Raw genomic sequence first — 12,651 nt, 5'->3', positions numbered from 1 at the left:
TTAATTTTTTTAGATAATATATCAAGTTGTTAATGTGTTTTTATTGTTATTAATGATTTAATAACTCATAACCCGTATTACGGGTTGCTTACTGCTAGTCATTATCATTTTGTTATGAATTCATATAAGTTAATAAAATTGTGTTGAATATTCTCTGGTTATCGTGTTTTATACGTGTTTAAATGCGAGTTTGATACTCAGTTGGCGTCGTATTGTATACATGTCTTTATACGCATCTGATGTCTATTTTTAATGCGCGTTTGACACGATAAAATGGCTAACAAATATTCGTAAATAATGCGTATTCTGGAAAGTTTTAAATGCGCATGTAATACCAGGAAAATATCGTATTGAATATTCTCTGGTTATCGTGTTTTATACGTGTTTACAAGAGTTTCAAATGCGAGTTTGATACTCACTAGGCGTCGTATTGTATACGTGCCTTTATACGCATCCAATGCGTATTTTTAATGCGTATTCGACACGATAAAATGGCTAACATACATACCACATCGATACGTATTTAAACGAGTTTCTAATGCGCATTTACAACTAAATTTGCCGACTGGGATCGTACTGATAAAGCAGTATCGCATATCTCCAATACAGTTACATTACTTTTTTGTACTAAAACTTTATCATAAAAATATTTATTACTACTTTTAAATTTATTTAGTTTTATCAAGTCCTAAATTAATATAATTCAAATATATTATAAATCCTATCATTTCATACCTTGCTTATTTTATTATGTTGATTATTATTTTATTAACATTTCTGTTATGATATTACCTTTTTTTTGTACTGTTTTATAAAATTTAGAAAAATAAATTAAAATTTCGAGTTAACACTGACATTTTATTGTTGCTAAACATTAAATTTTGTTATTAAGATTGCAGTTCTTCTATCTGTTTTTTGCTCTTTATTCAATAAGTATTTGATTTAAATTAAATATGATTATAATTTGATATTTTATTACGAGATATATGTTTTTATATATGAATATATATATGAATCTTTTTAGATTTTTTTATGTTATTTTTAAATTTTTTGTTCGCGTAATTCAAGTTATATATGTTTATAGTTTGCATATATGTTTATATTATGTTCAAAGTTAAAAAGCTTTTTGATAAATATATGTATGTGGTAATATGTGTTATGTAATTGTTTTATAAATGTGTCATTAAAATAGTATAAAATGTATTTATTGTGTATATAAATATTATATGAGGTGTTTATATATGTTATATAAAGTTAAATAAATGTATTGTGTTTTATAGTTATTATATATGTTTATATAATGTTGTTTCCATGTTTTCAAAGTGTGTGACTTGGCAAACATGTTGAGCAAGATTTTGCATAAAGTTTTTATTTGTTACAAATGTTGTTACATTTGGCTTACCTTTATGTTGGTGTCTATTGTTATATCAGATATATTGATTTTCGATTCATATTTGATGTTTTTCTTTGTATTTACTTATCCATTACACTTTTTCATTTCAGATTTATCATATGATAGATTTATGCAATATAAAAGAACAAATGTATGTAAATTTTTATGAATTTTTTCTAGGCTTTTCTAAATGTGTTTCTTATTCACATTTTATTTTACAAGCAAAGTCTGCAAGCAAATTTGAGCTGAAATATTTTTTTAGCTTTTAATGAGAATTGGCGTTATTCTTTGTTTAATTTAATTTGTTAAAATATAGTAGTTCTAACAAATAAATGTTTGTTTGTTCTTGGTTTTTTACTTATCTGTTTTCAGATTCTTATAAACTAGGCAACTCAGCTAAGCAAGTTTTGTTTTATTTTTTAGTGCTATTGGAAAGAGCTGAAAGTTATTTTTTAGAGTGATTGAAAAGAACTGAAATGTTTTTTTAGTTACTTCACACGGTGTAACTGATACTGGTTTGAGTAAGTTTACTATTTTGTTTTATTTTATATTGGATTTATTTTATATTTGATATATATTATATTAAATATATATTTTGTGTATTTAACATGGAAAACTGACTGTAATTTGTTGACACGAAAGTTTATAAACTTAAATCTGCCTATATTTCAGTATATATATATATATATATATATATATATATATATATATATATATATATATATATATATATATATATTATATATATATATATATACAATTACTTTAGAGTAAAATATACTGACTGATATTGCTTCAATTTTTTATACAAGATGGTGCATTTATTATTTTTGTTCATTAAGGTAAGAATAATTTTGTGCATTGTAGATTCTTTGTTAAATTAAAAATTATTGATGTAAATAAATATTGTTTAATATTTTTGATAAACAACTTATGTATATAAACATATAAAAAGATAATGGATTTTAATAAATCTTAAGTTTAAATAAAGTCTTTGATTAGAAAAGGTCACAATTTGTAAGATTCTTTTACGATCATTTATTCAATTGTAACAATAGTAAGATTACTGGTAATATGTTTAATGATAACAGTGAAATTGAAATAGATAGTATTAGGCTCAACAAAGTTATTAATGTAAAATGCTAATAGGCAAGTTGAAAATAGTTGTCAAATGAAAAAAATAGATCTAGGCAGGATGAGATTAATCGTTGTTGAAATGTAAGAAATGCAACTCGGCGTGCAGAAAACTTACTTGACAGAATTCAGTGTCAAGAAGTGTTCATGTCTGTTAATTTGATTTTACTTTAGACACTTCAGAACAAAGCAAAGTATAAGTTTAACTATTTATAGTAACAATTAACACTTTTAAATCTAAATAATTTGATTTTTTTTTTATAATTTCTATCATAATTACAAATTCTACAAAATTCTTTTTTTCATTTTTTTTTTTCTTAGTTTGTCTTCCCTTTGTCATCTTTTGATTAGTTAGCTAACTGTTGAAACATGGTTTTAATATTGTAAATTTAGTATGATGTGAAATTTACTCTATTAATCATTAGTCAACAGTTAGAGAGAAGCTGGAGCTTAATTAAGAAATGCTGGAAATTAGCTTTTAATCAAGGTAAAAATAATTTTGTTTACTGGTAACATAATAAAATCAGTTACTACTATTTATTCCGTGCTTTTTTACATTTGTTAACATGCTGCTTTGGAAACACTTTCTTTTTCTCTCTCTCTCTCTCTCTCTCTCTCTCTTAGATGAGAGGGAGATTTAATAAAACTTATGTAATTACTGAGCTCTTATGTATTTCTTAATACCGAAAATGATAATGAGCATTTATAGGAAATATTTTACGAGTTGCTTACTATTTTATGATATTGTTGCTCAAATTGTTAAACTATAATTATCCCTTGATTGTTCAAATATTGTAATAAATAAAATCTTTTTAGTCGAAGTATTTAAGTTAATAAAATATCTTATTAAGTTCACACTAAAAAATAAAGGTAGAAATTTTTAGTTAAGGTAGAATATGTGATATACCCTTAGTAAGGTATAATTTTCTACCTTATAAGGTAGAAAATTATACCTTTAAGTTAGAAAATTGTATGACAAATAATTGTTTTCAATATAATTTTCTACCTTAAAAGGTAGAAAATTATGCCTTACTAAGGGTATATCACATATCCTACCCTAAGGTAGAAATTTCTACCTTTTTTTTTTAGTGTGTTGTGGTGTTATTTTCCAGGGTTACTATAGTAACAATGTATACATTGTGTTGTCTAGCCTTTTTATAATCTTTTTTAATTACTCTGTAGACAGAATATATGAACTTGTCATTTCGAAAAGGACATAAGTCCAAAACTTTTAGCAGTTAGTTTATAAGTTTGAATTAAAAATTTCTGTATGATTTATGTTTTTTTTAAAAAAAATAAAAAATACATAAGTTATATGCGTTCTTTATTTATCTACTTCTATGTTTAATTTCTTTAGCAACCTAGACATTATTTTAATAAAAATCATATTTTTGTTGATTTTGAAAAGTTTTAGTAAATGGACTTGTGCCCTTTTCGAAATGACAGGTTCATATATTTTCTGTTATTATTATCCTAATTCTACTAACAATAAATTGCAAATCGTACTTTTGTAATTAAAAATTTTAATTTTTTTTTTAATTTCATTTTTTAGGTATTTGCAGGCTTTACTTGACTTTCCTTTTCTTGTACTTGTGTTGTGACAGATTTTAAAAAGAACTCAACTGATGTTATTGCGGTCTTTATGTCGTTACCTATAAGCAATGACGTTGCTGATACGGAGTCAAAGTTAAAATATTTATAGATAAATTTGTATTTAATATTTTAGATAATATATCAAGTTATTAATGTGTTTTTATTGTTATTAATGATTTATTATATTCTCTGGCTATCGTGTTTTATACGTGTTTAAATGCAAGTTTGATACTCAGTAGGCGTCGTATTGTATCTTTATACGCATCTGATGTCTATTTTTAATGCGCGTTTGATACGATAAAATGGCTAACATATATTCGTAAATAATGCGTATTCTGGAAAGTTTTAAATGCGCATGTAATACCAGGAAAATATTGTATAGAATATTCTCTGGTTATCGTGTTTTATACGTGTTTACAAGAGTTTTAAATGCGAGTCTGATAATCAGTAGGCGTCGTATTGTATACCTGTCTTTATACGCATTTAATGCGTATTGCTAATGCGTGTTCGATACGATAAAATGGCTAACATACATACCACATCGATACCTATTTAAACGAGTTTCTAATGCGCATTTACAACTAAATTTGCCGACTGGGCAGTATGTTTATTATTAGAATTGTATGTTTTTAATGATTTTTTTAATTATTATTTACAAAGCTATATATATATATATATATATATATATATATATATATATATATATATATATATATATATATATATATATATATATATATATATATATATATATATATATACCCAGTCGGCAAATTTAGTTGTAAATGCGCATTAGAAACTCGTTTAAATACGTATCGATGTGGTATGTATGTTAGCCATTTTATCGTGTCGAACACGCATTAGAAATACGCATTAGATGCGTATAAAGACAGGTATACAATACGACGCCTACTGAGTATCAGACTCGCATTTGAAACTCTTGTAAACACGTATAAAACACGATAACCAGAGAATATTCAATACGATATTTTCCTGGTATTACATGCGCATTTAAAACTTTCCAGAATACGCATTATTTACGAATATATGTTAGCCATTTTATCGTGTCAAACGCGCATTAAAAATAGACATCAGATGCGTATAAAGATACCATACGACGCCTACTGAGTATCAAACTCGCATTTAAACACGTATAAAACACGATAATCAGAGAATATAATAAATCATTAATAACAATAAAAACACATTAATAACTTGATATATTATCTAAAATATTAAATACAAATTTATCTATAAATATTTTAACTTTGACTCCGTATCAGCAACGTCATTGCTTATAAGTAACGACATAAAGACCGCATTAACATCAGTTGAATTCTTTTTAAAATCTGTCACAACACAAGTACCAGAAAAGGAAAGTCAAGTAAAGCCTGCAAATACCTAAAATAAGACATGAAAAAAAAATTACAATTTTTAATTTCAAAAGTACTATTTGCATTTTATTGTTAGTAGAATTAGGATAATAATAACAGAAAATATATGAACCTGTCATTTCGAAAAGGGCACAAGTCCATTTACTAAAACTTTTCAAAATCAACAAAAATATGATTTTTATTAAAATAATGTCTAGGTTGCTAAAGAAATTAAACATAGAAGTAGATAAATAAAGAACGTATATAACTTATGTATTTTTTATTTTTTATAAAAAAAACATAAATCATTCAAACTTATAAACTAACTGCTAAAAGTTTTGGACTTATGTCCTTTTCGAAATGACAGGTTCATATATTCTGTCTACAGAATAATTAAAAATGATTATAAAAAGGCTAGACAACACAATGTATACATTGTTACTATAGTAACGCTGGCAAATAACACCACAACTTAATAAGATATTTTATTAACTTAAATACTTGGACTAAAAAGATTTTATTTATTACAATATTTGAACAACCAAGGGACAATTATAGTTAAACAATTTGAGCAACTATATCATAAAATAGTAAGCAACTCGTAAAATATTTCCTATAAATGCTCATTATCATTTGTGGTATTAAGAAATACGTAAGAGCTCAGTAATTACATAAGTTTTATTAAATCTCCTTCTCATCTAAGAGAGAGAGAGAGAGAGAGAGAGAGAGAGAGAGAGAGAGAGAGAGAGAGAGAGAGAGAGAAAGAAAGTGTTTCCAAAGCAGCATGTTAACAAATGTAAAAAAGCACGGAATAAATAGTAGTAACTGGTTTTATTATGTTACCAGTAAACAAAATTTTTTTTACCTTGAATAAAAGCTAGTTTCCAGCATTTCTTAATTAAGCTCCAGCTTAATTAAGCTCCAGCTTAATTAAGCTCCAGCTTAATTAAGCTCCAGCTTAATTAAGCTCCAGCTTAATTAAGCTCCAGCTTAATTAAGCTCCAGCTTAATTAAGCTCCAGCTTAATTAAGCTCCAGCTTAATTAAGCTCCAGCTTAATTAAGCTCCAGCTTAATTAAGCTCCAGCTTAATTAAGCTCCAGCTTAATTAAGCTCCAGCTTAATTAAGCTCCAGCTTAATTAAGCTCCAGCTTAATTAAGCTCCAGCTTACTTAAGCTCCAGCTTAATTAAGCTCTAGCTTAATTAAGCTCCAGCTTAATTAAGCTCCAGCTTAATTAAGCTTCAGCTTAATTAAGCTCCAGCTTAATTAAGCTCCAGCTTAATTAAGCTCCAGCTTAATTAAGCTCCAGCTTAATTAAGCTCCAGCTAAATTAAGCTTCAGCTTAATTAAGCTCCAGCTTAATTAAGCTCCAGCTTAATTAAGCTCCAGCTTAATTAAGCTCCAGCTTAATTAAGCTCCAGCTTAATTAAGCTCCAGCTTAATTAAGCTCCAGCTTAATTAAGCTCCAGCCTAATTAAGCTCCAGCTTAATTAAGCTCCAGCTTAATTAAGCTCCAGCTTAATTAAGCTCCAGCTTAGAGATGGTGTCTCGATAAAAATACTCATCTTGGGCAGATGTTAAATGCACCCAGCTACTGTCTTGTATAAGGCCTCCTAGGCAAAGACTTAAGGGGTAAACAGATTCTATCTGTTGACCAGCCTCGCACCCCTTCTTCATCTATTAGGCTGGCGCAGATGTATTTTTAATACATTGTTTCCAGTTTAGGATGTTGAATGCTGGATCTTCTTGACTCAATGCATGGGTTTGCTTGTGTCACTGTTTTTATGACTAGGCAACTCATTCTATTATCTCCTTATGAGGGTACAGCTCTAAAACTCAGTTTTATGGTTCTGAGGCCGGCTGGTAGTCAGGTTTCCCGAACTCTGTGGTAGCTCTCAGAGAGGCTAATTCCATCAACAGCTGAAAAATATCAAAGTATTAACAGTGCCATGTTGCGCATGGATGGTGTCCCTGTTTGTTCTTTTGGTGTGCATTGCGGAGGCCACATTTGGAGCCCTTTGTTACGGCTTAGGGTTTATTAGTAGTAATGAGGCAATTGCTTGGGCTATTAAACGGTGTTTTGAGTACTATCTATGCTTTGAGTCAAGTTCTTCAATCTAATTTAAAAATGAATAAAGTACCAAAAACTATAAAACACAAAAAACCATCATCATCACCAAGTTCTCTAAACCTATCATTCACTAATATTCGTGGTCTTCGAAGTAACTTTTCTTCTGTTGAGTCTTATCTCTTGCAAAGTTCACCAGACCTACTTGCTCTTTGTGAGACTAATTTGAGTTCGGCTGTCTCATCTTGTGATCTTAGTGTTGATGGTTATCTTCCTCTGATTCGTAAAGACTCCAATAGTCACATGCTTGGCCTGGGCATTTACATTCGTAAGAATTCACCTGTTTGTCGTGAAACTAGGTTTGAATCCACAGACTATTCTTTCATGTGCTTTCGTTTAGCACCACTTCACTTTATTACCTTTCTCTTTGTTCTATATTGATCTCCTTCATCTCAAGACTGTACACTTTTTGATGTTATTTCTGATCATATTGACCAAGCCCTCTCTCTTTATCCATCAGCTAATATAGTTGTTGTCGGTGACTTTAATGCTCACCACTCTGAATGGCTTGGCTCTAGTGTCAGTGACTCTGCAGGCATTAAAGCCCACAACTTTTGCCTTTCTTAATCCCTAACTCAAATAGTCAACTTTCCAACTCGCTTTCCTGACAACCCGAATCATTTACCTTCTCTACTGGACTTATGTCTTGTTTCTGATCCTAGTCAGTGCTCAGTTTCTCCACATTCACCCTTAGGTGCTTCTGATCACAGTTTGATCTCCTTAAAACTAATATCTCATTCTTCTTCATCACCTGAATACCCCTACTGTCGAACCTCTTACAACTACAGTAAAGCTGACTGGGATTCTTTCCGTGATTTTCTTCGTGATGGCCCTTGGGTAGAAATCTTTCAACTTCCTGTCGACAAATGTGCTTCTTATATAACTTCGTGGATTCAGGCTGGCATGAAATCTTTTATTCCCTCTCGACAATTCCAGGTCAAGCCTCACTCTCCTCCATGGTTTTCCTCACACTGTGCTGCTGCGATTGCCAATCGAAACCGTTACTTCCATATTTATCAGCAAAACAATTCTCCAGAAAACAGACGTCTGTTCATTACTGCTAGAAACAACTGTAAAAAGGTTTTGTCTAACGCAAAAACCCGCTATTCTCAGGTCATGAAATCTCGTATCTCATCTCAAAAATTAGGCTCTCGTGACTTCTGGGGAATCTTTAATAATATCAATAATAAGGGCAAATCTATAATTCCACCTCTCTTGTATGGTTCAGACTTTGTCACCTCACCTAAAGACAAAGCCGAACTGTTTGCTAAAAACTTTTCATCAATATCATCTCTTGATTCCACTAATTGCGTTCTACCTGATATTGCCAACAAACAGGTTGATTCATTGCTTGACATTCATATCACTTCAGCATCTGTATCTAAAGTGATTTCCTGTCTAGACTCTTCTACAGCTTGTGGCCCAGACAACATACCTGTTATTGTCTTGCAGAAGTGTTCTCCAGAGCTGTCATCTATACTCTCAAAACTATTCAACAAGTGCTTATCAGAGTCTTGTTTTCCAGCCTGCTGGAAAGCCGCATCTGTTATCCCTATCTTCAAAAATTCTGGGGAGCGATCTGATTTGTCTAACTACCGTCCCATAAGTCTTCTTCCTATCATAAGCAAGGTTTTTGAATCTTTAATTAACAAACACTTAATTTCTCATCTTGAATCTAATAACTTACTTTCTGACCATCAATATGGATTTCGATCTTCTCGTTCTACAGCTGATTTGCTAACAGTAATAACTGACGGGTTTTATCGTGCGTTAGATGAAGGTGGAGAGGTTAAGGCCATCGCTCTTGACATTTCAAAAGCGTTTGATAAAGTTTGGCATGCTGGTCTTCTCCATAAGCTTTCTTCTTATGGTGTATCCGGCAACATCTTTAAGATCATTGAATCCTTCCTTTCCAATCGTAGCATAAAAGTTGTCCTCGATGGACAACACTCTTCTTCTTATTCTGTAACTTCAGGGGTTCCTCAAGGTTCTATCCTTGGCCCTATACTCTTTTTAATTTACATTAACGATCTTCCAGATATTCTCACATCTAAGGTGGCATTGTTTGCTGATGATACTACCATTTATTCTTGTCGTGATAAGAAACCAACACCCTCTGATTGCCTGGAGGGGGCATTTGAGCTTGAAAAGGATCTCACTTATGCTACAGCATGGGGCTCACAGTGGCTGGTGAACTTTAATTCAGATAAAACCCAATTTTTTTCAGCCAATCGTTATCGCAATGGTTTAGATCTTCCTATATTTATGAACGGTGATGTACTCGATGAGTCACCTACTCTTCATCTTCTAGGATTAACTCTTACTTCCAATCTTTCTTGGAAACCATATATCAAATCGGTTGCAAAATTAGCATCTGCTAAGGTTGCATCTCTTTATCGAGCTCGCCACTTTCTTACTCTGGATTCTATTCTCTACCTCTATAAATCTCAAATCCGGCCTTGTATGGAATACTGTTGCCATATCTGGGGCGGATCTTCTAATGATGCCCTTTCTCTTTTAGACAAGGTGCAAAAACGCATTGTAAACATAGTTGGACCTGCTCTTGCAGCCAACCTTCAACCATTATCACATCGTCGTAATGTTGCTTCTCTTTCTCTTTTCTACAAATACTATAATGGGCACTGCTCAAAAGAGCTAGCGTCTCTTGTGCCATCTACTAAAATTCATTCTCGTGTTACTCGTCATTCAATTAAGTGTCATCCTTTTTCTGTGACTGTTCCTAAGTGCTCCAAAAACGCTTATTCGTCTAGTTTTTTTCCTCGAACATCAGCTCTTTGGAATTCGCTTCCTTCATCTTGCTTTCCTGATTCATATAATTTGCAATCTTTTAAATCGTCCGTCAATCGTTATCTTGCTCTACAATCTTCATCTTTTCTCTTACAGTAACTTCCAACTTTAATTAGTGGCTGCTTGCAGCCTTGTTGGAAGCGAAGATGTTTAAAAAAAAAAAAAAAAAAAAAAAAAAAGCTTCTCTCTAACTGTTGACTAATGATTAATAGAGTAAATTTCACATCATACTAAACTTACAAAATTAAAACCATGTTTCAACAGTTAGCTAACTAATCAAAAGATGACAAAGAGAAGAGAAACCAAAAAAAAAAAAAAATGAAAAAAAAAAACATAATTATGATAGAAATTATAAAAAAAAATCAAATTATTTAGATTTAAAAGTGTTAATTGTTACTATAAATAGTTAAACTCATACTTTGCTTTGTTCTAAAGTGTCTAAAGTAAAATCAAATTAACAGACATTAACACTGCTTGACACTGAATTCTGTCAAGCAGTGTTAATGTCTGTTAATTTGATTAATTTCATCCTGCCTAGATCTATTTTTTTCATTTGACAACTATTTTCAAGTTGCCTATTAGCATTTTACATTAATAACTTTGTTGAGCCTAATACTATCTATTTCAATTTCGCTGTTTTCATTAAACATATTACCAGTAATCTTACTATTTTTACAATTGAATAAATGAACGTAAAAGAATCTTACAAATTGTGATCTAATCAAAGACTTTATTTAAACTTAAGATTTATTAAAATCCATATCTTTTTATATGTTTATATACATAAGTTGTTTATCAAAAATATTAAACAATATTTATTTACATCAATTATTTTTAATTTAACAAAGAATCTACAATGCACAAAGTTATTCTTACCTTAATGAACAAAAATAATAAATGCACAATCTTGTATAAAAATTTGAAGCAATGTCAGTCATATATATATATATATATATATATATATATATATATATATATATATATATATATATATATATATATATATATATATATATATATATATATATATACTGAAATATAGGCAGATTTAAGTTTATAAACTTTCGTGTCAACAAATTACAGTCAGTTTTCCATGTTAAATACACAAAATATATATTTAATATAATATATATCAAATATAAAATAAATCCAATATAAAATAAAACAAAATAGTAAACTTACTCAAATCAGTATCAGTTACACCGTGTGAAGTAACTAAAAAACACTTCAGTTTTTTTCAATCACTCTAAAAAATAACTTTCACCTCTTTCCAATAGCACTAAAAAATAAAACAAAACTTGCTTAGCTGAGTTGCCTAGTTTATAAGAATCTGAAAACAGATAAGTAAAAAACCAAGAACAAACAAACATTTATTTGTTAGAACTACTATATTTTAACAAATTAAATTAAACAAAGAATAACGCCAATTCTCCTTAAAAGCTAAAAAAAATTTTCAGCTCAAACTTGCTTGCAGACCTTGCTTGTAAAATAAAATGTGAATAAGAAACATTTAGAAAAGCCTAGAATAAATTCATAAAAATTTACATACATTTGTTCTTTTATATCGCATAAATCCATCATATGATAAATCTGAAATGAAAAAGTATAATGGATAAGTAAATACAAAGAAAAACATCAAATATGAATTAAAATTCAATATATCTGATATAACAATAGACACCAACATAAAGGTAAGCCAAATGTAACAACATTTGTAACATAAATAAAAACTTTACGCAAAATCTTGCTCAACACGTTTGCCAAGTCACACACTTTGAAAACATGGAAATAACATAATATAAACATATATAATAACTATAAAACACAATACATTTATTTAACTTTATATAACATAAATAAACACCTCATATAATATTTATATATATGAGGTGTTTATATATGCGCGAACAAAAAATTTAAAAATAACATAAAAAAATCTAAAAAGATTCATATCTATATTCATATATAAAAACAAATATCTCGTAACAAAATATCAAATTATAATCATATTTAATTTAAATCAAATACTTATTGAATAAAGAGCAAAAAACAGATAGAAGAACTGCAATCCTTATAACAAAATTTAATGTTTAGCAACAATAAAAAATCAGTGTTGGCTCGAAATTTTAATTTATTTTTCTAAATTTTTTTAAACAGTACAAAAAAAAAGGTAATAGCATAACAGAAATGTTAATAAAATAATAATCAACATAATAAAATAA

General features: G+C 29.3%; 2 long non-coding RNA genes across 2 annotated transcripts; one reads left to right on the top strand and one right to left on the bottom strand.

Annotated features, from left to right (window-relative positions):
* The first annotated feature begins 1,184 nt into the window (after positions 1–1,184).
* On the top strand, positions 1,185–2,207 carry LOC136090275 (uncharacterized). The gene is made up of 3 exons (XR_010643305.1): positions 1,185–1,544; positions 1,817–1,914; positions 2,163–2,207. It is a non-coding gene; the product is annotated as an uncharacterized LOC136090275 (long non-coding RNA).
* Positions 2,208–5,327: 3,120 nt separating this feature from the next.
* Positions 5,328–12,240, bottom strand: LOC136090260 (uncharacterized). The gene is made up of 3 exons (XR_010643297.1): positions 11,979–12,240; positions 11,612–11,708; positions 5,328–5,521 (listed from the first exon to the last, which is right to left on the bottom strand). It is a non-coding gene; the product is annotated as an uncharacterized LOC136090260 (long non-coding RNA).
* Positions 12,241–12,651: the final 411 nt, after the last annotated feature.

Source organism: Hydra vulgaris, chromosome 13, assembly GCF_038396675.1.
Source record: "Hydra vulgaris chromosome 13, alternate assembly HydraT2T_AEP".
NCBI classification, from domain to species: Eukaryota; Metazoa; Cnidaria; class Hydrozoa; order Anthoathecata; family Hydridae; genus Hydra; species Hydra vulgaris.
The sequence above is the reverse complement of the archived record's forward strand: the minus strand, read 5'-3'. Positions and strand labels throughout refer to the sequence as shown.